The following is a 26,957-nucleotide window of genomic DNA, read 5'->3' on the forward strand; positions in this document are numbered from 1 at the left end:
AAATGGAGATATTGAAAAAATTCCATTCCATCCATACTTTACCTTTAAGGATTCTATTACGTTTGTAATAACAACATCATTATTAATTATACTATGTTTAATTAATCCTTACCTATTAGGAGATCCAGATAACTTTGTACCTGCCAACCCATTAGTAACACCAGTTCACATTCAACCAGAATGATATTTCCTATTTGCATATGCAATTCTACGATCTATCCCTAATAAGTTAGGAGGTGTTATTGCATTATTTTTATCTATTAGAATCTTAATAATTTTACCATTTTATAATAAAACACCATTCCGAGGCATTCAATTTTACCCTATTAATCAAATTTTATTCTGAATTATAGTAGTTGTTGTATGCTTACTAACGTGAATTGGTAAACGACCTGTTAAAGAACCTTATATTATAACAGGTCAAATCTTAACAATTATTTACTTCACATATTTCTTAATTAATGTCCATGTCGCAAACGCATGAGATAAATTAATTAAGGAATAAAGTTAATTAGCTTAGGAAAAGCATATGTTTTGAAAACATAAAATTAGAAGTTTAACTCTTCTATTAACTTTTCTCAAAAAATTTCACTAAACAAATGAGATAAATAAAATCTTTAAACCAACAAAGAAAATAAAAAAATTCAAAGATAAAGGTAAAAAACTTTTTCAAGCTAAGTACATTAATTTATCATAATGGAACCGTGGTAATGTTCCACGAACCCAAATAAAACCAAAAGATATAATAGCAAGCTTAATAAAAAATATAAAAGAATAAAAATCACCACCCAAAAAAATTAAAGCCAATAACATTCTTATGAAGACAATTCTAGTATATTCAGCTAAAAAAATTAAAGTAAAACCACCCGCACCATACTCAATATTAAATCCTGAAACTAACTCAGATTCCCCTTCAGCAAAATCAAAAGGAGTACGATTAGTTTCAGCTAAGCAAGAAGCAAAACAAGCTAAAGCTAAAGGAAAAGAAATAATAATAAATCAACAATAAAGCTGATAGTTTATAAAATCAAACATATTAAAACTACCAATTAAAATAATTAAAGACAATAAAATTAAAGCTAAACTAACTTCATAAGAAATTGTTTGAGCAACAGAACGAAGAGAAGCTAATAATGAATAATTTGAATTAGAGATCAACCAGCAATTATAACAGTAGAAACACCTAATCTAGTACAACATAAAAAAAATAAAAATCCATAAGAAAAAGAACACATATAAGTTAAATAAGGAAAAATTACTCAAACGGCTAAAGAAATCATTAAATTAAAAACAGGGGAAAAATAATAAAGTAGGTAATTAGATATAATAGGAATTGGCTGCTCCTTACAAATTAACTTAATAGCATCTCTAAATGGCTGAGGAATTCCAACAAAACCTACCTTATTTGGACCCTTTCGAATCTGAATATAACCTAAAACCTTACGCTCTAATAAAGTTAAAAAGGCAACAGTAATTAAAACACAAATAACCAGTAAAAGAAAATTCAAAATAAATATAAATAAATCATAAAGTATCAATACTATTTGTAGAAAAAATCTACATAAATGAATTCTAAATTCAACACATTAATCTGTCAAAATAGTAAATAAATTAATATTAATCAATATAACAAAAAATATTTTAACCATATGGTCCTTTCGTACTAATATGGATTAACAATCTTAGGATAGAAACCGACCTGGCTCACGCCGGTCTGAACTCAGATCATGTAAGAATTTAAAGGTCGAACAGACCTAATCATTGGGCTCCTGCACCCAAAATTTTTCTTAATCCAACATCGAGGTCGCAATCTGCTTTGTCGATATGAGCTCTCAAAAACAATTACGCTGTTATCCCTAAGGTAACTTAATCTTATGATCATAAATTATGGATCAAAATAACAAACATAAATAAATGATATAATAATGAAGAGTTTATCTATTCTTCATGTCACCCCAACAAAACATCATCATTAAATATAGAAAGACAAACAAAAAACTATATAAAAGTAAAATGTCAAGCTCTATAGGGTCTTCTCGTCCTAAAGAAGAATTTAAGCCTTTTGACTCAAAAGTTAAATTCAAAAATTTAATAAGAGACAGTTCATTTCTCGTCAAGCCATTCATTCCAGCCACTAATTAAGAGACTAATGATTATGCTACCTTTGCACGGTCAAAATACCGCGGCTCTTTAAAAATACGCTCAGTGAGCAGGCCAGACCTCAAAATATAAACAAGGGGACATGTTTTTGATAAACAGGCGGAAATCAATTTTGCCTAGTTCCTTATAATAAGTTCACAAGGTAAAAATTTCATACAAATAAATATACTAATTCTATCATTATTACAAAAATTTTAAAATTAAATTAATAATCTTAATAAAAAACCTAAAATATTTATAAAATCAAAATAAAAAATAATGAACTAAAACGTAATCTTAAAGATAGCTGGTTTAAAGCTTACTATTATATTTATATAAAATAAATTATAGGTTATTAACTTCAAAGCTTATCCCTTAAAGAATAAATAAGTTAATATTTTTACTTAAAAAATTAAATAAAAACAAATAACTTTAAAAAATTAAATTTTTTCTTAAGAAACTAGATATCTTGGGAAACGATTAACATCTCATTTCTATAAATAATTTAAATAATAATTATGATACATTAACTATAAATTATTTATAAATCAACCCTAATCGAGACAAGTAAAATAAATACTAAAATTTTGATAAACCCTGATACAAAAGGTACAATAAATAAAATCTACTTAAAAAAATTTAAAATAATATATCATAAAACACTTACATTACCGATAAACTATAATTTAAAAAATCAATTCTATAAAATATACTAAGACAAAAATACAATAAAATTATTTATATTAAATAATTAAATAAACAAAAAATAAATATAATAAAATAAATAATCAAGATATCCTGATTTGCACAGAAAAATTTTCAGTGTAAATGAAACACTTTACTAATAAGTTATATCTTGAAACTCTTCCTAGATACACTTTCCAGTACATCTACTATGTTACGACTTATCTCATCTAAATTGAAGCTACTTTAAAATAAAATAGAATAATCAATAATGAGAGCGACGGGCGATGTGTACACATCTCAGAGCCAATATCAGTTAAATTAAATAAATTAAATTACTATCAAATCCACCTTCATTAACAGTATTTCACTATCAAATCCGTTATAAACAAAAATCTATTGTAACCCACCTCCTCTTAACTATAAGCTGCACCTTGACCTGAAATATTTTATAATTATAAATCTTGAGAATTATAACTCTAAAAAGATTCTCTGATAACGGAGATATACAAACAAATAAATTAAGTAGAGTAAATCGTGTATTATCAATCATGGGGTAGGTTCCTCTGAATGGAATGAGATACCGCCAAATTCTTTGGGTTTAAAGACCTTAACTAATAGTACCCTGGTAAATATAATTAACATTTAAAATAATAGGGTATCTAATCCTAGTTTATTATTTAAATTTCACAGATTCATAAAAAGGGCCACAAATAAATTTTAACATTTCACCTTACAAATTTATATTTCAACCCTAATAATATAAACAACTGTTTTAACCAATAATATTCACTTGTATCAATCGTATAACCGCGGCTGCTGGCACGAATTATGCCGATACTAAATCAATTGCTAAATCCAAAATCACTTGATAATTAAATCAAATTACTGCAAAACGAACATTTAGTCTAACAAAACTTACATATAATACAAAGAAAAAGTGAATAAACAAGCAAGAATAAAACTTTTAAAAATAAAAAATAAGAAAATTTTAAATCTATTAATTCAGGAAAAAATAAAAGATTCAAATATTTAAAGAAAAAAAAGAAAAAAACCACAAACATTAACAAAAAAAAAGAAACGCCCCTATGTATGACCACAACAACTTCTCTATTATATATAATTAAAGATTAATATGGAACATGTATAGCAATAAATGTATTATATTCTTTCTTATTTAATCTTTCACTAATAAATAAAGAAAGATTAAATAATATAATAAATATATGATTAGTATGGTTAATTCATCCAAATAATATAAATCTTAGCCATATAGGTAGGGCAATTGCAAATGTTAATGCTAAATGTCTTGTTCTAGTAAAAATATAAGGGAATAATCCTATGAAATTGTTAAATAATATTATAATAAAAATTGAGATGAAAATGAATGTTGTTCCATTAAATGATTTTGGTCCAAGAAGTGTTTTAAATTCATTATGTAAGTTTAAATTTAGTTTATTTCAGATAATGTTAATTCGTGATGGTGTAAGTCAAAATAGTGATGGGATTAATAATAGTCCTAGAAATGTTCTAGTTCAATTTAATGATAAATTAAAGATGTTAGTTGATGGGTCAAATGTTGAGAATAGATTTGTTATCATTTTCAATTTAAGTTTTTTATTTCAATTGTTCCTTTTTCTGCTCTTTTAATAAGGTTAGGTTTAAATGAGAAGAAGTTTATTTGATTAAACAAGATTAATGTAGCTGAAAATATAATGAATAGTGAGAATCATATTAGAGGGGATATTTGAGGGATTTGGATATAATTTCCCCATCAGAAGTAGTCGTTAATTTACTATTATTTGGTTTAAGAGACCATTACTTACTTTCAGTCATCTGATGAATTTCAAGGTGTACTAATTTTTTTTAGTTACTTTAGATTGACACTCTAATGTTATTTATTTTAACTAACTCCTTAAATTATCTTAGATAATCACTTAATAAATAAATTTACTGAAGTTCTTTCAATTACAATTGGTATAAATCTGTGGTTTGCTCCACAGATTTCTGAGCATTGTCCAAAGAATAATCCAGGTCGATTTATTGTGAATGTTCCTTGATTTAACCGACCTGACGTTGCATCAATTTTAACCCCTAATGCAGGAACTGCTCATGAGTGTAGAACATCTGATGCTCTTGTTAATACTCGTACTTCTGTATTTATTGGTAGGATTGTTCGGTTATCTACATCTAGTAGTCGGAATCCATCATTTTCTAGGTCTTGTTCTGGTGTTATATAAGTGTCAAATTCTACGTCTATGAAGTCTGAATATTCATATCTTCAATATCATTGTCGTCCAATGGTTTTAATTGTAATTATTGCATCTACTGAATCATCAAGTAAATATAATAGTCGTAATGATGGAAGGGCAATAAAAATTAATGTAATTGCTGGTAAAGCTGTTCAGATTGTTTCAATTAAATGTCCATGAAGTATATTACGGTTAGTATAGGCAATAAATAATATATAACTTAGGGCATAACCTACAATTACTGTAATTAATAATAATACAACCATAGTATGATCATGAAAGAATGATAATTGCTCCATTAATGGTGAAGCTCCATCTTGAAGAGATAAATTTGATCATGTTGCCATTAATAAATATTTTCTAATAAAAGGTCAAACCTTTATTTGTAGAGCTTAAATCTACTGCACTAATCTGCCATATTAGAATCTAGAGATTAATGGTAATTCTGAGTAACTATGTTCTGCAGGAGGGTTATTTTGTAGTCATTCTGTTGATCTTCTTATGTTAGCTCTAAATATAATTGCTCGGTTTGTAATCATTCTTTCTCATATAATTACAATGAATATAATGATTCCTACAATAGAAATTGTAGACCCAATTCTTGATACTACGTTTCATGATGTATATGCGTCTGGGTAGTCAGGGTATCGTCGAGGTATTCCTGCTAATCCTAGGAAGTGTTGAGGAAAGAATGTTAAATTTACTCCAATGAATATAATTGTAAATTGGATTTTTAATCATGTATTATTTATAGTTAATCCTGTAAATAGTGGATATCATTGAATGACACCTCCTATAATTGCAAATACTGCTCCTATAGATAATACATAATGAAAGTGGGCTACTACATAATATGTATCATGTAATACAATATCAAGTGATGAATTTGCTAATACTAATCCTGTTAATCCACCAATTGTAAATAGGAAAATAAATCCTAGAGCTCATAATAATGGTGGATTGAACTTGAATTTAGTTCCATATAATGTAGCTAATCATCTAAATACCTTAATTCCTGTAGGTACAGCAATAATTATTGTTGCTGATGTAAAATATGCTCGTGTGTCAACATCCATTCCTACTGTAAATATATGATGTGCTCATACAATAAATCCTATTAGTCCAATTGATAGTATAGCATAAATTATACCTAATGTTCCAAATGATTCAATTTTTCCTCTTTCTTGACATACAATATGTGAAATAATTCCGAACCCCGGTAGAATTAAAATATAAACTTCTGGGTGTCCAAAGAATCAAAATAGATGTTGATATAGAATTGGGTCACCCCCTCCTGCAGGGTCAAAGAATGATGTATTTAAATTTCGATCTGTTAATAATATAGTAATAGCTCCTGCTAAAACTGGAAGTGAAAGAAGGAGAAGTAATGCTGTAATAGCTACAGATCATACAAATAAAGGTGTTTGATCTAAAGTTATACTTTCTGATCGTATATTAATTGCTGTTGTAATGAAATTCACTGCACCAAGAATAGATGATACACCTGCTAAGTGCAGTGAAAAAATAGCTAGATCTACAGATGCACCCCCGTGTGCAATAGCTCCTGCTAGAGGAGGGTAAACTGTTCATCCTGTACCAGCACCATTATCTACTATAGAAGATGTAAGAAGAAGGGTTAGTGAAGGTGGTAGTAATCAAAAACTTATATTATTTATTCGTGGAAATGCTATATCTGGTGCACCAATTATTAGTGGAACAAGTCAATTACCAAATCCACCAATTATAATAGGTATTACTATAAAGAAAATTATTACGAATGCGTGAGCTGTAATAATAACATTATAAATCTGGTCATCCCCAATTAGAGATCCGGGTTGGCCAAGTTCAGCACGAATAAGTATTCTTATTGATGTTCCTACTATTCCTGCTCATGCTCCAAATATGAAGTATAAAGTACCAATGTCCTTATGGTTTGTTGAGAATAATCATTTTTGCGGTAAGATGGCTGAATTTTAGGTGGTAGACTGTAAATCTACTTATGAGATGTTTTCTCTCTTATCATATTTAGGTCTTATATTCAATTATGATTCTAGACTGCAATTCTAGAGGTGTAAAATTTTACTAAGGCCTAAAAGATTATTCTTTTAATTATAACTTTGAAGGTTATTAGTTTGATTAACTTAAGTCCTTAGTATAATGAAATTAAGGTTGATGTTGAAATCAATCCTATTGTTGAAATTATTACTGTTATAGGAAGAATGATTCTTGATTCTTGGGACTTTATCTTTATAGATCACGAATTTTCTGTGTATGATATAATTAGAGCTGAGAATCTAATACGTATATAGTAGTAGAGTGTAATTGTAGTTAATACAACTATAATAGTTATAATAGTTGTTATATTGTTTTCTATTAATGATTGTATTAAAATTCATTTTGGTAAGAATCCAAGGAATGGTGGTAGTCCACCTAAAGATAAGAAAGATAAGAATATTATGAATTTAATTTCGGTTTTTATATTTCTGGCTGAATAAATTTGATTTATGAAAAATAAATTTATTTGCTTAAATAATAAAACTATAATTAATCTTAATAGTGAGTAAATAATGAAGTATAGTTCTCAGATGTTTTCTCTGACTGTTAATGATCTAATTATTCAACCTAGATGTCTGATTGATGAATATGCTAAAAGTTGTCGTAAGGATGTTTGATTTAAACCTCCTATTGCCCCAATAATAATTCTTAAGATAATAATTGTTCAAATAAAAGTTCTTAATTGAATACAATAAGATAAGACCATTATTGGGGCGATTTTTTGTCATGTTATTAATGTTAAACAATTATTTCATCTTGATGCTCCTATAACTTCTGGAAATCAGAAATGGAAAGGTGCAGCTCCAATCTTTAATAATAGTCTAGATCTAATTATTATTGATGGGATAAATTCTGTTTCCCATCCCATGGGATATTTTATTTGAATCAGCAAAATTGAAAATAATAATATTGTCGATGCTATTGCTTGGACAATAAAATATTTAATTGATGATTCATTTATTATTATATTTTTATTTCTTGTTAGGAGCGGAATAAATGAAAGTAAGTTGATCTCAAGTCTTATTCAAACCCCTAATCAGGAATTTGATGAAATGGACAGGATCGTTCCTATCATTAATGTTGATAGGAAGAGAAGTTTTGTAGAATTGTTGGTCATTAAAAAGGAGAGGATTGATACCTCTATAAATGGGGTATGAACCCATTATGTAATTTTAATGAAGGTAATTTTATTTACTTTATTTACCCTATCAAGGTAACCCTTTAATCAGGCACTTCATTTATTTAATATATAAATCGAAAGTTTTTTTTGAAATTCTTTTATGTATTATTTTGTTTAATTAGGATTAATTTATCCTGCTCATTTTATTTTTTTTATATATACATATAATAAATAATTTATATTAATATATTACATTTAATTGAAATTAAAGTATTATAAGTTCATCTTACCATTATCAATTGATTATTTTAATGCAATTATTTACCTAGGATTATAGCTACTTATATTTTTAGCTTAAAATAGGTTATTATAATATAATATATATAATAATATGTAATTTAATATTTAATATTATTACAATTGGATATAATAAATAAAATTATTAATTTAAATATAAAATATTATAATTAATATAAATAATTATATTAATTATAATAATATAATTTTGTAAATTATCTATAATTAGATTATTTAACTAATATATATGAAAGTTAACTTTATATAAAAAAAGAATTCATATTAATAACATATTATATTAAATTACATAATTGTATAAAATATATTTATTATATTATTTAATCTTTCTTTATTTATTAGTGAAAAGAAAGATTAAATAAGAAAGAATATAATACATTTATTGCTATACATGTTACATATTAATCTTTAATTATATATAATGGAGAAGTTGTTGTGGTCATACATAGGGGCGTTTCTTTTTTTTTTGTTAATGTTTGTGGTTTTTTCTTTTTTTTTTTCTTTAAATATTTGAATCTTTTATTTTTTCCTGAATTAATAGATTTAAAATTTTCTTATTTTTTATTTTTAAAAGTTTTATTCTTGCTTGTTTATTCACTTTTTCTTTGTATTATATGTAAGTTTTGTTAGACTAAATGTTCTTTTTGCAGTAATTTGATTTAATTATCAAGTGATTTTGGATTTAGCAATTGATTTAGTATCGGCATAATTCGTGCCAGCAGCCGCGGTTATACGATTGATACAAGTGAATATTATTGGTTAAAACAGTTGTTTATATTATTAGGGTTGAAATATAAATTTGTAAGGTGAAATGTTAAAATTTATTTGTGGCCCTTTTTATGAATCTGTGAAATTTAAATAATAAACTAGGATTAGATACCCTATTATTTTAAATGTTAATTATATTTACCAGGGTACTATTAGTTAAGGTCTTTAAACCCAAAGAATTTGGCGGTATCTCATTCCATTCAGAGGAACCTACCCCATGATTGATAATACACGATTTACTCTACTTAATAAATTTGTTTGTATATCTCCGTTATCAGAGAATCTTTTTAGAGTTATAATTCTCAAGATTTATAATTATAAAATATTTCAGGTCAAGGTGCAGCTTATAGTTAAGAGGAGGTGGGTTACAATAGATTTTTGTTTATAACGGATTTGATAGTGAAATACTGTTAATGAAGGTGGATTTGATAGTAATTTAATTTATTTAATTTAACTGATATTGGCTCTGAGATGTGTACACATCGCCCATCGCTCTCATTATTGATTATTCTATTTTATTTTAAAGTAGCTTCAATTTAGATGAGATAAGTCGTAACATAGTAGATGTACTGGAAAGTGTATCTAGGAAGAGTTTCAAGATATAACTTATTAGTAAAGTGTTTCATTTACACTGAAAATTTTTCTGTGCAAATCAGGATATCTTGATTATTTATTTTATTATATTTATTTTTTGTTTATTTAATTATTTAATATAAATAATTTTATTGTATTTTTGTCTTAGTATATTTTATAAAATTGATTTTTTAAGTTATAGTTTATTGGTAATGTAAGTGTTTTATGAAATATTATTTTAAATTTTTTTAAGTAGATTTTATTTATTGTACCTTTTGTACCAGGGTTTATCAAAATTTTAGTATTTATTTTACTTGTCTCGATTTGGGTTGATTTATAAATAATTTATAGTTAATGTATCATAATTATTATTAAATTATTTATAGAAATGAGATGTTAATCGTTTCCCAAGATATCTAGTTTCTTAAGAAAAAATTTAATTTTTTAAAGTTATTTGTTTTTATTTAATTTTTTAAGTAAAAATATTAACTTATTTATTCTTTAAGGGATAAGCTTTGAAGTTAATAACCTATAATTTATTTTATAGAAATATAATAGTAAGCTTTAAACCAGCTATCTTTAAGATTACGTTTTAGTTCATTATTTTTTATTTTGATTTTATAAATATTTTAGGTTTTTTATTAAGATTATTAATTTAATTTTAAAATTTTTGTAATAATGATAGAATTAGTATAATTATTTGTATGAAATTTTTACCTTGTGAACTTATTATAAGGAACTAGGCAAAATTGATTTCCGCCTGTTTATCAAAAACATGTCCTCTTGTTTATATTTTGAGGTCTGGCCTGCTCACTGAGCGTATTTTTAAAGAGCCGCGATATTTTGACCGTGCAAAGGTAGCATAATCATTAGTCTCTCAATTAGTGGCTGGAATGAATGGCTTGACGAGAAATCAACTGTCTCTTAATACATTTTTGAATTTAACTTTTGAGTCAAAAGGCTTAAATTCTTCTTTAGGACGAGAAGACCCTATAGAGCTTGACATTTTACTTTTATATAGTTTTTTGTTTGTCTTTCTATATTTAATGATGATGTTTTGTTGGGGTGACATGAAGAATAGATAAACTCTTCATTATTATATCATTTATTTATGTTTGTTATTTTGATCCAATTTTGGGTGCAGGAGCCCAATGATTAGGTCTGTTCGACCTTTAAATTCTTACATGATATGAGTTCAGACCGGCGTGAGCCAGGTCGGTTTCTATCCTAAGATTGTAAGGAGCAGCCAATTCCTATTATATCTAATTACCTACTTTATTATTTTTCCCCTGTTTTTAATTTAATGATTTCTTTAGCCGTTTGAGTAATTTTTCCTTATTTAACTTATATGTGTTCTTTTTCTTATGGATTTTTATTTTTTTTATGTTGTACTAGATTAGGTGTTTATACTGTTATAATTGCTGGTTGATCTTCTAATTCAAATTATTCATTATTAGGTTCTCTTCGTTCTGTTGCTCAAACAATTTCTTATGAAGTTAGTTTAGCTTTAATTTTATTGTCTTTAATTATTTTAATTGGTAGTTTTAATATGTTTGATTTTATAAACTATCAGCTTTATTGTTGATTTATTATTATTTCTTTTCCTTTAGCTTTAGCTTGTTTTGCTTCTTGCTTAGCTGAAACTAATCGTACTCCTTTTGATTTTGCTGAAGGGGAATCTGAGTTAGTTTCAGGATTTAATATTGAGTATGGTGCGGGTGGTTTTACTTTAATTTTTTTAGCTGAATATACTAGAATTGTCTTCATAAGAATGTTATTGGCTTTAATTTTTTTGGGCGGTGATTTTTATTCTTTTATATTTTTTATTAAGCTTCCTATTATATCTTTTGGTTTTATTTGGGTTCGTGGAACATTACCACGGTTCCGTTATGATAAATTAATGTACTTAGCTTGAAAAAGTTTTTTACCTTTATCTTTGAATTTTTTTATTTTCTTTGTTGGTTTAAAGATTTTATTTATCTCATTTGTTTAGTGAAATTTTTTGAGAAAAGTTAATAGAAGAGTTAAACTTCTAATCTTATGTTTTCAAAACATATGCTTTTCCTAAGCTAATTAACTTTATTCCTTAATTAATTTATCTCATGCGTTTGTGACATGGACATTAATTAAGAAATATGTGAAGTAAATAATTGTTAAGATTTGACCTGTTATAATATAAGGTTCTTCAACAGGTCGTTTACCAATTCACGTTAGTAAGCATACAACAACTACTATAATTCAGAATAAAATTTGATTAATAGGGTAAAATTGAATGCCTCGGAATGGTGTTTTATTATAAAATGGTAAAATTATTAAGATTGTAATTGATAAAAATAATGCAATAACACCTCCTAACTTATTAGGGATAGATCGTAGAATTGCATATGCAAATAGGAAATATCATTCTGGTTGAATGTGAACTGGTGTTACTAATGGGTTGGCAGGTACAAAGTTATCTGGATCTCCTAATAGGTAAGGATTAATTAAACATAGTATAATTAATAATGATGTTATTATTACAAATGTAATAGAATCCTTAAAGGTAAAGTATGGATGGAATGGAATTTTTTCAATATCTCCATTTAGTCCAAGAGGATTATTAGATCCTGTTTGGTGAAGAAAAAATAAATGAATTGCTGCTATAGCAGCAATAATAAATGGTAATACAAAATGGAATGTGAAGAATCGATTTAATGTTGCATTATCAACAGCGAATCTTCCTCATACTCATTGGACTAAATCTGTTCCTAAGTATGGGATTGCTGATAATAAATTAGTAATTACTGTTGCACCTCAAAAAGATATTTGGCCTCAGGGTAAGACATATCCTATAAATGCAGTTGCTATAACTAAAAATAAAATCACTGTACCAATTATACAGGTATGTATATATATATAAGATCCATAGTAAATTCCCCGTCCTACATGTAAGTAAATACAAATAAAAAATATAGATGCTCCATTTGCGTGTAAAGTTCGGATAATTCAACCATTATTTACGTCTCGGCAGATGTGTACTACACTACTGAATGCTATTTCAATATTTAATGTATAATGTATAGCTAAAAATAGTCCAGTTACGATTTGAATTACCAAACATAACCCTAATAGGGATCCAAAATTTCATCAAAATGAAATATTTGTTGGGGCAGGTAAGTCAATTAAAGAGTTATTAATAATTTTAATTAAAGGATGTCTTAATCGTAAGGGTTTATTCATTAGTAATTATCTTATTTTACGAATAGGTCCCTGATTAATATTGGTGATTTTAACAACTGCTAGTAGTGCTAAAAATAAATAAATTATTATTATTATTGTAATAATGAATGTTGTTCTATTATATAATTTTTCTAAAGATATTGTTATTTCTTGATAATTGATTGAATTATCAATATTTATAGTTTCGGTGTTTTTGAAAAAGTCTATAAATATAGATATATCTAGAATAATTAATATTAATATGATAAATACTCACATTATTAATGTAATAATTATAGTGATTGATTTAGGCTGAAATATTTCGTTTGATGCAATTCTTGTAATGTAAATAAATAATACTAGTATACCACCAAGAAATGTTAAAAATAAAATATATGATAATTAATATCTTTCTATTATTGTTCCTGTTATTAATCCAACTAGGAAGGTTTGAAGGATAATAAAAAGCATTATTGATATTGGGTGTCTTAATTTAATAAAATTAATATTTATTACATTTGATAATGATATAATTATTATTTTGATCATTTCAGGGGTTAGTTTATTTAAAATACCGGTTTTGGGGACCGATGATGGAAGCTTTTCCACCTCTGAAGTTTTAAAAGTGGGGGCTGGACTTATTTCCGGTTTACAAGACCGGCGTTTTTTTTAAACTATTAAAACTAATGTTTATATTCTCTATTTTTACTTCTTTATTGATTTATTTTGCTGGTGTTTATGTTTTTTCTTCTAAACGTAAACATTTATTAATGGTTCTTTTGAGATTAGAATATATTGTTCTTTCTTTATTTATGTTAGTTATTGTTTTTCTTATTGAGTTTGATTATGATTATTTTTTTCCTGTTATTTTTTTAGTTTTTTCTGTTTGTGAGGGTGCTTTAGGTCTTTCTATTTTAGTTTCAATAATTCGTTCTCATGGTAATGATTTTTTTAATTCTTTTGGTTTATCTTTATGTTAAAGTATTTATTTATAACTATTTTTTTGATCCCTCTTTGTTTATTAAATAATTGTTGATGGTTGGTTCATTCTTTAATGTTTCTGTCGGGTTTTGTTTTTATAATTTGTGTTTATTCATATGCTGATTTGAATATAATTAGATATTATTTTTTTTATTGATTATTTTTCTTTTAGTTTAATTTTACTTAGTTTTTGGATTTGTTCTTTAATAATCACTGCTAGAGGTTCAGTTTATTTAAGTTCATATCATTCTAATTTTTTTGTTTTTATGGTTTTGATTTTAATAATTATGCTTTATTGTTCATTTGCTAGATTAAGTCTTCTTTCTTTTTATATTTTTTTTGAGGCTAGATTAGTTCCTACTTTACTTTTAATTTTGGGTTGGGGTTATCAACCTGAGCGTTTGCAGGCTGGTGTTTATTTAATTTTTTATACTTTGGTTGCTAGATTACCTTTATTATTAGTTTTATTTAAGGTTTATGATTTTTCTAATACTTTATATTTTCCTTTATTGGTTGATTTTGGTTCTTATTATTTTATGTATTATGTATTTATAATTTTGGCTTTTTTAGTTAAGATACCTATGTTTTTGGTTCATTTATGACTTCCTAAGGCTCATGTAGAGGCCCCTATTTCAGGTAGAATAATTCTTGCAGGTGTTTTATTAAAGTTAGGTGGTTATGGTATTTTTCGTGTTATAAAGGTTATTTCTTATTTGGGTTTAAAGTTTAATTATTTTTGATTGTCTTTAGGTTTATCTGGGGGTGTTATTGTAAGATTTATTTGTTTTCGTCAGGTTGATTTAAAGTCTTTAATTGCATATTCTTCTGTTGCTCATATAAGAATGGTTATTGGTGGATTGATGACTATGAATTGATGAGGTTGTGTAGGTTCTCTTTCTCTAATGGTTGGTCATGGTTTATGTTCTTCTGGTTTATTTTGTTTATCTAATATTATTTATGAACGTTTAGGTAGACGAAGATTATTAATTAACAAGGGTATAATTAATTTGATGCCAAGAATGGCTTTATGATGATTTCTTTTAAGATCATCAAATATGGCTGCTCCTCCTTCTTTAAATTTGGTAGGTGAAATTAGATTATTAAATAGAATTATATCTTGATCTTCTTTTAGATTCTTTGCTTTGATTTTTTTATCTTTTTTTAGAGCTGTTTATACTTTGTATATATATTCTTATTCTCAGCATGGGAATTATTATTCTGGTGTTTATACTTGTTCTCTTGGTTATTTTCGTGAATATCATCTTTTACTTTTACATTGAATGCCTTTAAATATTCTCTGTTTAAAGGGTGAATATTTCTTTGTTTAGTTTGCTTAAGTATTTTAATTAAAAATATTGTTTTGTGGAATCAATGATATGAAGTTTTTCATCTTAGGCCGTGAATTTATTTTCTATTTGTTCTTTGAGTTTTTTTTCTTTGTTTATTTCGAGAACTATAATTTTTATTTTAGGTATTTATTATTTAATAATTGATTATAGAGTTTTTGTTGAGTGAGAGCTTTTCAATTTAAATGGTTCTATAGTTGTTATAACTTTAATTTTGGATTGAATATCTCTTATTTTTATATCTTTTGTTATATATATTTCTTCTTTGGTTATTTATTATAGAGAGGATTATATATCTGGTGAAAAGAATATAAATCGTTTTATTATTATTGTTTTAATATTTATTCTTTCTATAGGTTTTTTAATTATTAGTCCTAATTTAATTAGAATTTTATTAGGTTGAGATGGTTTAGGTTTAGTTTCTTATTGTTTAGTTATTTATTATCAAAATGTAAAATCTTATAGTGCTGGTATATTAACTGCACTTTCTAATCGTATTGGTGATGTTGCTATTTTAATTTCTATTGCATGAATGTTAAATTTTGGTGGTTGAAATTATATTTATTATTATGATTTTATTTCTAATTCTTTTGAAATAAAGCTCATTACTATATTAATTGTTTTAGCAGCTATAACTAAGAGAGCTCAGATTCCTTTCTCTTCATGACTTCCTGCTGCTATAGCAGCTCCTACTCCTGTTTCTGCTTTAGTTCATTCTTCTACTCTTGTTACTGCTGGTGTTTATTTATTAATTCGTTTTAGACCAATATTGGATACTTATAATTGTGGTTGATTTTTTACTTTTAATTGGTTGTATAACTATATTTATGGCTGGATTGGGCGCTAATTTTGAGTTTGATTTAAAGAAGATTATTGCTCTTTCTACTTTAAGACAACTTGGTTTAATAATAAGAATTTTGGCTATAGGTTATCCAAAGCTTGCATTTTTTCATTTATTGGCTCATGCTTTACTTAAGGCATTATTATTTATATGTGCAGGTTCAATAATTCATAATTTGAAGGATTCTCAGGATATTCGTTTTATAGGATCAATTGTTAATTTCATACCTTTAACTTAAGTTTGTTTTAATGTTTCTAGTTTATCTTTGTCTGGAATACCTTTTTTAGCGGGATTTTATTCAAAGGATTTAATTCTTGAGATGGTTTGTTTAAGATGAATTAATTGTTTAATTTTTTTTCTTTATTTTTTTTCTACTGGTTTAACTGCTTCTTATTCTTTTCGTTTGTTTTATTATTCAATATCTGGTGATAATAATTTTTATTCTAGATTTTCTTTTGATGATAAGGGTTATTATATTTCATTTGGAATAATTGGTCTATTGTTTGTTGCTGTTTTTGGTGGTAGTCTTTTATCTTGATTAATTTTTCCTATTCCTCATGTGATTGCTTTACCTTATTATTTAAAGTTTTTAACTATTACAGTTGTTATTTTAGGTGCTTATTTAGGTTATCTTATTTCTAATTTTGATTTTTCTCATAATTTATTTTCTTTAAGTATACTTTCTTTTGTTAGATTTGCTGGTTCTATATGATTTATACCTTTTCTTTCAACTAAGTTTATTAGATATATTCCTTTAAAAATAGGTTATTATTCATCTAAGTCATTTGATTATGGTTGAGGTGAATTACTTGGTGGTCAAGGTTTATATAGATTATTTATTTATTTAATTGGTTATATTCAAGGTTGATATGATTCTAATTTCAAGATTTATCTTTTAACTTTTATTTTTTGAATATTTATTTTGGTAATATTGTTTTTCGTTTACTTAAATAGCTTATAATTAGAGCGTGACACTGAAGATGTTAAGGAAGTATTTTTACTTTTAAGTATTTATAAATATAGATATATTATTTTTACAGTGAAAATGTAATGTTTTATTTAAACTATATAAATTTTAGAAATGTTAACGGAGTTTAACCGCTAATATAAAAAGTTAGCAGCTTTCATATTGGCTTTACATTTCCTTAATTGGAACTATTATAGTTCAATTATATTATTAACAGTAATACGCCTCTTTTTGGCTTCAATTAATAAGAATAAGGGTAGTACATACCAATCTTCCAGGTCGAAACTGACTGCAATATTTCGCTTCTTATTCTATTTAAGGTTGATTGATAATATCAATACTTTTTGAATGCAACCCAAATGTTATATTTAACTACAACCCTTTATTCTGCTCATTGTAATGCTCCTTGGTTTCATTCATGGTATAGTCCTCCTAATAGAACTAGAATAAAAAATATTGTTGATACTGTTCAGATTATAATGTCTGAAGTTTTAAAAATAATTACAATTGGTAGAATTAGTGCAATTTCTACATCAAAAATTAAAAAGATTACTGCGATTAGGAAGAATCGTATTGAGAATGGTATTCGTGCTGATCTTTTTGGATCAAACCCACATTCAAATGGTGATCTTTTTTCTCGATCATTAATTAATTTTTTTGATAGTGTTGTTGCCAGGATTATAACAATTATTGGAATAATAAATCTAATGAAAACTCTTGTTGATAGAATTAGAATTGTTTTTCTTGATTTATATCAAGCTTTCTGATTGGAAGTCAAATGTACTATTTATACTAGAAAAACAATTATCTACCTCATCAATAAATAGAGATATATAAGAATAATCATACTATGTCTACGAAGTGTCAGTATCATGCTGCTGCTTCAAATCCAAAGTGATGTCTTGGTGAAAATTGATTTATTGAGTGTCGAAGTAGACATGTTGATAAAAAGATTGTTCCAATAATTACGTGTAAACCATAGAATCCTGTTGCAACAAAGAATGTTGATCCATAAACTGCATCTGCAATGGTAAAAGGTGCTTCTCAATATTCATATGCTTGAAGTATTGTAAAGTATAGTCCTAATAACACTGTGAAGAATAATCCTTGTAGTGCTTGAGTATGATTAGATTCCATTAAACTATGATGTGCTCATGTTACTGTTACTCCTGATGCTAAAAGAATAGCTGTATTAAGTAATGGAATTTGTATAGGGTTAAAGGGTTGAATTCCTATTGGAGGTCATAGTATTCCTAGTTCAATTGTTGGTGCTAATCTTCTTCTAAAGAATGCTCAAAAAAAAGAAACGAAAAATAATACCTCTGATGCAATAAATAAAATTATTCCTCATCGTAATCCAATTGATACAAATCCTGTATGTAATCCTTGATATGTTCCTTCTCGTACTACATCTCGTCATCATTGAATTATAGTTAGTAGGGTAATACCAAATCCAATTATGAATAAGTTAATATTAAATAGGTGGAATCATTTTGCTAGTCCTGATACTAGGACTATTGCTCCAATTGCTCCTGTTAATGGTCAAGGTCTATAGTCTACTAAGTGGAATGGGTGGTTTGAGTGAGTTGTTAACATAGGTTTAATATACTTCTCTAGAATATAGAGTTCTTAGAATTGAGAAAACATAGGCTTGAATTATTGCTACTGCTGATTCTAGAATTAATAGAAGTATTTGTCCAATAATTAGTAATGAGATTAAGTTTATTGCTATAGATGGTCCTGTGTTTCCTAATAAGGTTAATAATAAGTGTCCTGCAATTATATTTGCTGCCAACCGTACTGCTAATGTACCTGGTCGAATAACATTACTAATTGTTTCAATTAGTACTATAAATGATATTAATGCAGGCGGTGTACCTTGTGGTACAAGGTGTGTAAATATATGATTAGTATGGTTAATTCATCCAAATAATATAAATCTTAGCCATATAGGTAGGGCAATTGCAAATGTTAATGCTAAATGTCTTGTTCTAGTAAAAATATAAGGGAATAATCCTATGAAATTGTTAAATAATATTATAATAAAAATTGAGATGAAAATGAATGTTGTTCCATTAAATGATTTTGGTCCAAGAAGTGTTTTAAATTCATTATGTAAGGTTAAATTTAGTTTATTTCAGATAATGTTAATTCGTGATGGTGTAAGTCAAAATAGTGATGGGATTAATAATAGTCCTAGAAATGTTCTAGTTCAATTTAATGATAAATTAAAGATGTTAGTTGATGGGTCAAATGTTGAGAATAGATTTGTTATCATTTTCAATTTAAGTTTTTTATTTCAATTGTTCCTTTTTCTGCTCTTTTAATAAGGTTAGGTTTAAACGAGAAGAAGTTTATTTGATTAAACAAGATTAATGTAGCTGAAAATATAATGAATAGTGAGAATCATATAAGAGGGGATATTTGAGGGATTTGGATATAATTTCCCCATCAGAAGTAGTCGTTAATTTACTATTATTTGGTTTAAGAGACCATTACTTACTTTCAGTCATCTGATGAATTTCAAGGTGTACTAATTTTTTTTAGTTACTTTAGATTGACCCTCTAATGTTATTTATTTTAACTAACTCCTTAAATTATCTTAGATAATCACTTAATAAATAAATTTACTGAAGTTCTTTCAATTACAATTGGTATAAATCTGTGGTTTGCTCCACAGATTTCTGAGCATTGTCCAAAGAATAATCCAGGTCGATTTATTGTGAATGTTCCTTGATTTAACCGACCTGGCGTTGCATCAATTTTAACCCCTAATGCAGGAACTGCTCATGAGTGTAGAACATCTGATGCTCTTGTTAATACTCGTACTTCTGTATTTATTGGTAGGATTGTTCGGTTATCTACATCTAGTAGTCGGAATCCATCATTTTCTAGGTCTTGTTCTGGTGTTATATAAGTGTCAAATTCTACGTCTAAAGTCCTTAGTATAATGAAATTAAGGTTGATGTTGAAATCAATCCTATTGTTGAAATTATTACTGTTATAGGAAGAATGATTCTTGATTTTTGGGACTTTATCTTTATAGATCACGAATTTTCTGTGTATGATATAATTAGAGCTGAGAATCTAATACGTATATAGTAGTAGAGTGTAATTGTAGTTAATACAACTATAATAGTTATAATAGTTGTTATATTGTTTTCTATTAATGATTGTATCTAATTATTCAACCTAGATGTCTGATTGATGAATATGCTAAAAGTTGTCGTAAGGATGTTTGATTTAAACCTCCTATTGCCCCAATAATAATTCTTAAGATAATAATTGTTCAAATAAAAGTTCTTAATTGAATACAATAAGATAAGACCATTATTGGGGCGATTTTTTGTCATGTTATTAATGTTAAACAATTATTTCATCTTGATGCTCCTATAACTTCTGGAAATCAGAAATGGAAAGGTGCAGCTCCAATCTTTAATAATAGTCTAGATCTAATTATTATTGATGGGATAAATTCTGTTTCCCATCCCATGGGATATTTTATTTGAATCAGCAAAATTGAAAATAATAATATTGTCGATGCTATTGCTTGGACAATAAAATATTTAATTGATGATTCATTTATTATTATATTTTTATTTCTTGTTACGAGCGGAATAAATGAAAGTAAGTTGATCTCAAGTCCTATTCAAACCCCAAATCAGGAATTTGATGAAATGGACAGGATCGTTCCTATCATTAATGTTGATAGGAAGAGAAGTTTTGTAGAGTTGTTGGTCATTAAAAAGGAGAGGATTGATACCTCTATAAATGGGGTATGAACCCATTAGCTTGTTTAGCTTACCTTTTTACATTAAGGTGTATGATGCACGTTAGTTTTTGATACTAAAGGAGGTACTTTAATTCTATCTTATGTAATTTTAATGAAGGAAATTTTATTTACTTTATTTACCCTATCAAGGTAACCCTTTAATCAGGCACTTCATTTATTTAATATATAAATCGAAAGTTTTTTTTTGAAATTCTTTTATGTATTATTTTGTTTAATTAGGATTTATTTATCCTGCTCATTTTATTTTTTTTATATGTATATAATAAATAATTTATATTAATATATTACATTTAATTGAAATTAAAGTATTATAAGTTCATCTTACCATTATCAATTGATTATTTTAATGCAATTATTTACCTAGGATTATAGCTACTTATGTTTTTAGCTTAAAATAGGTTATTTTAATATAATATATATAATAATATGTAATTTAATATTTAATATTATTATAATTAGATATAATAAATAAAATTTTTAATTTAAATATAAAATATTATATTAATATAAATAATTATATTATTATAATAATATAATTATGTAAATTATCTATAATTAGATTATTTAACTAATATATATGAAAGTTAACTTAATATAAAAAAAGAATTCATATTAATAACATATTATGTTAAATTACATAATCGTATAAAATATATTTATTATATTATTTAATCTTTCTTTATTTAGTAGTGAAAAGAAAGATTAAATAAGAAAGAATAAAATACATTTATTGCTATACATGTTCCATATTAATCTTTAATTATATATAACAGAGAAGTTGTTGTGGTCATACATAGGGGCGTTTCTTTTTTTTTGTTAATGTTTGTGGTTTTTTTCTTTTTTTTTCTTTAAATATTCGAATCTTTTATTTTTTCCTGAATTAATAGATTTAAAATTTTCTTATTTTTTATTTTTAAAAGTTTTATTCTTGCTTGTTTATTCACTTTTTCTTTGTATTATATGTAAGTTTTGTTAGACTAAATGTTCTTTTTGCAGTAATTTGATTTAATTATCAAGTGATTTTGGATTTAGCAATTGATTTAGTATCGGCATAATTCGTGCCAGCAGCCGCGGTTATACGATTGATACAAGTGAATATTATTGGTTAAAACAGTTGTTTATATTATTAGGGTTGAAATATAAATTTGTAAGGTGAAATGTTAAAATTTATTTGTGGCCCTTTTTATGAATCTGTGAAATTTAAATAATAAACTAGGATTAGATACCCTATTATTTTAAATGTTAATTATATTTACCAGGGTACTATTAGTTAAGGTCTTTAAACCCAAAGAATTTGGCGGTATCTCATTCCATTCAGAGGAACCTACCCCATGATTGATAATACACGATTTACTCTACTTAATTTATTTGTTTGTATATCTCCGTTATCAGAGAATCTTTTTAGAGTTATAATTCTCAAGATTTATAATTATAAAATATTTCAGGTCAAGGTGCAGCTTATAGTTAAGAGGAGGTGGGTTACAATAGATTTTTGTTTATAACGGATTTGATAGTGAAATACTGTTAATGAAGGTGGATTTGAAAGTAATTTAATTTATTTAATTTCACTGATATTGGCTCTGAGATGTGTACACATCGCCCGTCGCTCTCATTATTGATTATTCTATTTTATTTTAAAGTAGCTTCAATTTAGATGAGATAAGTCGTAACAAAGTAGATGTACTGGAAAGTGTATCTAGGAAGAGTTTCAAGATATAACTTATTAGTAAAGTGTTTCATTTACACTGAAAATTTTTCTGTGCAAATCAGGATATCTTGATTATTTATTTTATTATATTTATTTTTTGTTTATTTAATTATTTAATATAAATAATTTTATTGTATTTTTGTCTTAGTATATTTTATAGAATTGATTTTTTAAGTTATAGTTTATTGGTAATGTATGTGTTTTATGAAATATTATTTTAAATTTTTTTAAGTAGATTTTATTTATTGTACCTTTTGTATCAGGGTTTATCAAAATTTTAGTATTTATTTTACTTGTCTCGATTTGGGTTGATTTATAAATAATTTATAGTTAATGTATCATAATTATTATTAAATTATTTATAGAAATGAGATGTTAATCGTTTCCCAAGATATCTAGTTTCTTAAGAAAAAATTTAATTTTTTAAAGTTATTTGTTTTTATTTAATTTTTTAAGTAAAAATATTAACTTATTTATTCTTTAAGGGATAAGCTTTGAAGTTAATAACCTATAATTTATTTTATAGAAATATAATAGTAAGCTTTAAACCAGCTATCTTTAAGATTACGTTTTAGTTCATTATTTTTTATTTTGATTTTATAAATATTTTAGGTTTTTTATTAAGATTATTAATTTAATTTTAAAATTTTTGTAATAATGATAGAATTAGTATATTTATTTGTATGAAATTTTTACCTTGTGAACTTATTATAAGGAACTAGGCAAAATTGATTTCCGCCTGTTTATCAAAAACATGTCCTCTTGTTTATATTTTGAGGTCTGGCCTGCTCACTGAGCGTATTTTTAAAGAGCCGCGGTATTTTGACCGTGCAAAGGTAGCATAATCATTAGTCTCTTAATTAGTGGCTGGAATGAATGGCTTGACGAGAAATCAACTGTCTCTTAATAAATATTTGAATTTAACTTTTGAGTCAAAAGGCTTAAATTCTTCTTTAGGACGAGAAGACCCTATAGAGCTTGACATTTTACTTTTATATAGTTTTTTGTTTGTCTTTCTATATTTAATGATGATGTTTTGTTGGGGTGACATGAAGAATAGATAAACTCTTCATTATTATATCATTTATTTATGTTTGTTATTTTGATCCAATTGTGGGTGCAGGAGCCCAATGATTAGGTCTGTTCGACCTTTAAATTCTTACATGATCTGAGTTCAGACCGGCGTGAGCCAGGTCGGTTTCTATCCTAAGATTGTTAATCCATATTAGTACGAAAGGACCATATGGTTAAAATATTTTTTGTTATATTGTTTAATATTAATTTATTTACTATTTTGACAGATTAATGTGTTGAATTTAGAATTCATTTATGTAGATTTTTTCTATAAATAGTATTGATACTTTATGATTTATTTATATTTATTTTGAATTTTCTTTTATTGGTTATTTGTGTTTTAATTAGTGTTGCCTTTTTAACTTTATTAGAGCGTAAGGTTTTAGGTTATATTCAGATTCGAAAGGGTCCAAATAAGGTAGGTTTTGTTGGAATTCCTCAGCCATTTAGAGATGCTATTAAGTTAATTTGTAAGGAGCAGCCAATTCCTATTATATCTAATTACCTACTTTATTATTTTTCCCCTGTTTTTAATTTAATGATTTCTTTAGCCGTTTGAGTAATTTTTCCTTATTTAACTTATATGTGTTCTTTTTCTTATGGATTTTTATTTTTTTTATGTTGTACTAGATTAGGTGTTTATACTGTTATAATTGCTGGTTGATCTTCTAATTCAAATTATTCATTATTAGGTTCTCTTCGTTCTGTTGCTCAAACAATTTCTTATGAAGTTAGTTTAGCTTTAATTTTATTGTCTTTAATTATTTTAATTGGTAGTTTTAATATGTTTGATTTTATAAACTATCAGCTTTATTGTTGATTTATTATTATTTCTTTTCCTTTAGCTTTAGCTTGTTTTGCTTCTTGCTTAGCTGAAACTAATCGTACTCCTTTTGATTTTGCTGAAGGGGAATCTGAGTTAGTTTCAGGATTTAATATTGAGTATGGTGCGGGTGGTTTTACTTTAATTTTTTTAGCTGAATATACTAGAATTGTCTTCATAAGAATGTTATTGGCTTTAATTTTTTTGGGCGGTGATTTTTATTCTTTTATATTTTTTATTAAGCTTGCTATTATATCTTTTGGTTTTATTTGGGTTCGTGGAACATTACCACGGTTCCGTTATGATAAATTAATGTACTTAGCTTGAAAAAGTTTTTTACCTTTATCTTTGAATTTTTTTATTTTCTTTGTTGGTTTAAAGATTTTATTTATCTCATTTGTTTAGTGAAATTTTTTGAGAAAAGTTAATAGAAGAGTTAAACTTCTAATTTTATGTTTTCAAAACATATGCTTTTCCTAAGCTAATTAACTTTATTCCTTAATTAATTTATCTCATGCGTTTGCGACATGGACATTAATTAAGAAATATGTGAAGTAAATAACTGTTAAGATTTGACCTGTTATAATATAAGGTTCTTCAACAGGTCGTTTACCAATTCACGTTAGTAAGCATACAACAACTACTATAATTCAGAATAAAATTTGATTAATAGGGTAAAATTGAATGCCTCGGAATGGTGTTTTATTATAAAATGGTAAAATTATTAAGATTCTAATTGATAAAAATAATGCAATAACACCTCCTAACTTATTAGGGATAGATCGTAGAATTGCATATGCAAATAGGAAATATCATTCTGGTTGAATGTGAACTGGTGTTACTAATGGGTTGGCAGGTACAAAGTTATCTGGATCTCCTAATAGGTAAGGATTAATTAAACATAGTATAATTAATAATGATGTTATTATTACAAATGTAATAGAATCCTTAAAGGTAAAGTATGGATGGAATGGAATTTTTTCAATATCTCCATTTAGTCCAAGAGGATTATTAGATCCTGTTTGGTGAAGAAAAAATAAATGAATTGCTGCTATAGCAGCATTAATAAATGGTAATACAAAATGGAATGTGAAGAATCGATTTAATGTTGCATTATCAACAGCGAATCCTCCTCATACTCATTGGACTAAATCTGTTCCTAAGTATGGGATTGCTGATAATAAATTAGTAATTACTGTTGCACCTCAAAAAGATATTTGGCCTCAGGGTAAGACATATCCTATAAATGCAGTTGCTATAACTAAAAATAAAATCACTGTACCAATTATTCAGGTATGTATATATATATAAGATCCATAGTAAATTCCCCGTCCTACATGTAAGTAAATACAAATAAAAAATATAGATGCTCCATTTGCGTGTAAGGTTCGGATAATTCAACCATTATTTACGTCTCGGCAGATGTGTACTACACTACTGAATGCTATTTCAATATTTGATGTATAATGTATAGCTAAAAATAGTCCAGTTACGATTTGAATCACCAAACATAACCCTAATAGGGATCCAAAATTTCATCAAAATGAAATATTTGTTGGGGCAGGTAAGTCAATTAAATAGTTATTAATAATTTTAATTAAAGGATGTCTTAATCGTAAGGGTTTATTCATTAGTAATTATCTTATTTTACGAATAGGTCCCTGATTAATATTGGTGATTTTAACAACTGCTAGTAGTGCTAAAAATAAATAAATTATATTATTATTGTAATAATGAATGTTGGTCTATTATATAATTTTTCTAAAGATATTGTTATTTCTTGATAATTGATTGAATTATCAATATTTATAGTTTCGGTGTTTTTGAAAAAGTCTATAAATATAGATATATCTAGAATAATTAATATTAATATGATAAATACTCACATTATTAATGTAATAATTATAGTGATTGATTTAGGCTGAAATATTTCGTTTGATGCAATTCTTGTAATGTAAATAAATAATACTAGTATACCACCAAGAAATGTTAAAAATAAAATATATGATAATCAATATCTTTCTATTATTGTTCCTGTTATTAATCCAACTAGGAAGGTTTGAAGGATAATAAAAAGCATTATTGATATTGGGTGTCTTAATTTAATAAAATTAATATTTATTACATTTGATAATGATATAATTATTATTTTGATCATTTCAGGGGTTAGTTTATTTAAAATACCGGTTTTGGGGACCGATGATGGAAGCTTTTCCACCTCTGAAGTTTTAAAAGTGGGGGCTGGACTTATTTCCGGTTTACAAGACCGGCGTTTTTTTTAAACTATTAAAACTAATGTTTATATTCTCTATTTTTACTT

General features: G+C 26.2%; 1 protein-coding gene and 3 long non-coding RNA genes across 5 annotated transcripts in view; 2 read left to right on the forward strand and 2 right to left on the reverse strand.

Moving 5' to 3' along the window:
• On the reverse strand, positions 1-26,251 carry LOC126302229 (uncharacterized). 2 transcript variants are annotated; one of them, XR_007553135.1, is made up of 2 exons: positions 25,215-26,251; positions 1-392 (listed from the first exon to the last, which is right to left on the reverse strand). It is a non-coding gene; the product is annotated as an uncharacterized LOC126302229 (long non-coding RNA). The 2 variants fall into 2 exon arrangements; XR_007553134.1 differs by lacking the exon at positions 25,215-26,251 and adding an exon at positions 12,072-12,780.
• The window catches only part of LOC126302212 (NADH-ubiquinone oxidoreductase chain 5-like), a 219,170-nt gene that overhangs the window by 36,934 nt on the left and 155,279 nt on the right, over positions 1-26,957 (forward strand). The window lies entirely within an intron of this gene.
• The window catches only part of LOC126302224 (uncharacterized), a 132,040-nt gene that overhangs the window by 13,496 nt on the left and 91,587 nt on the right, over positions 1-26,957 (reverse strand). The window lies entirely within an intron of this gene.
• Positions 10,016-23,695, forward strand: LOC126302227 (uncharacterized). Its single transcript, XR_007553132.1, has 2 exons — positions 10,016-10,763; positions 23,577-23,695. It is a non-coding gene; the product is annotated as an uncharacterized LOC126302227 (long non-coding RNA).

Source organism: Schistocerca gregaria, unplaced genomic scaffold (genome assembly GCF_023897955.1).
Source record: "Schistocerca gregaria isolate iqSchGreg1 unplaced genomic scaffold, iqSchGreg1.2 ptg000169l, whole genome shotgun sequence".
Lineage (NCBI taxonomy): Eukaryota > Metazoa > Arthropoda > Insecta > Orthoptera > Acrididae > Schistocerca > Schistocerca gregaria.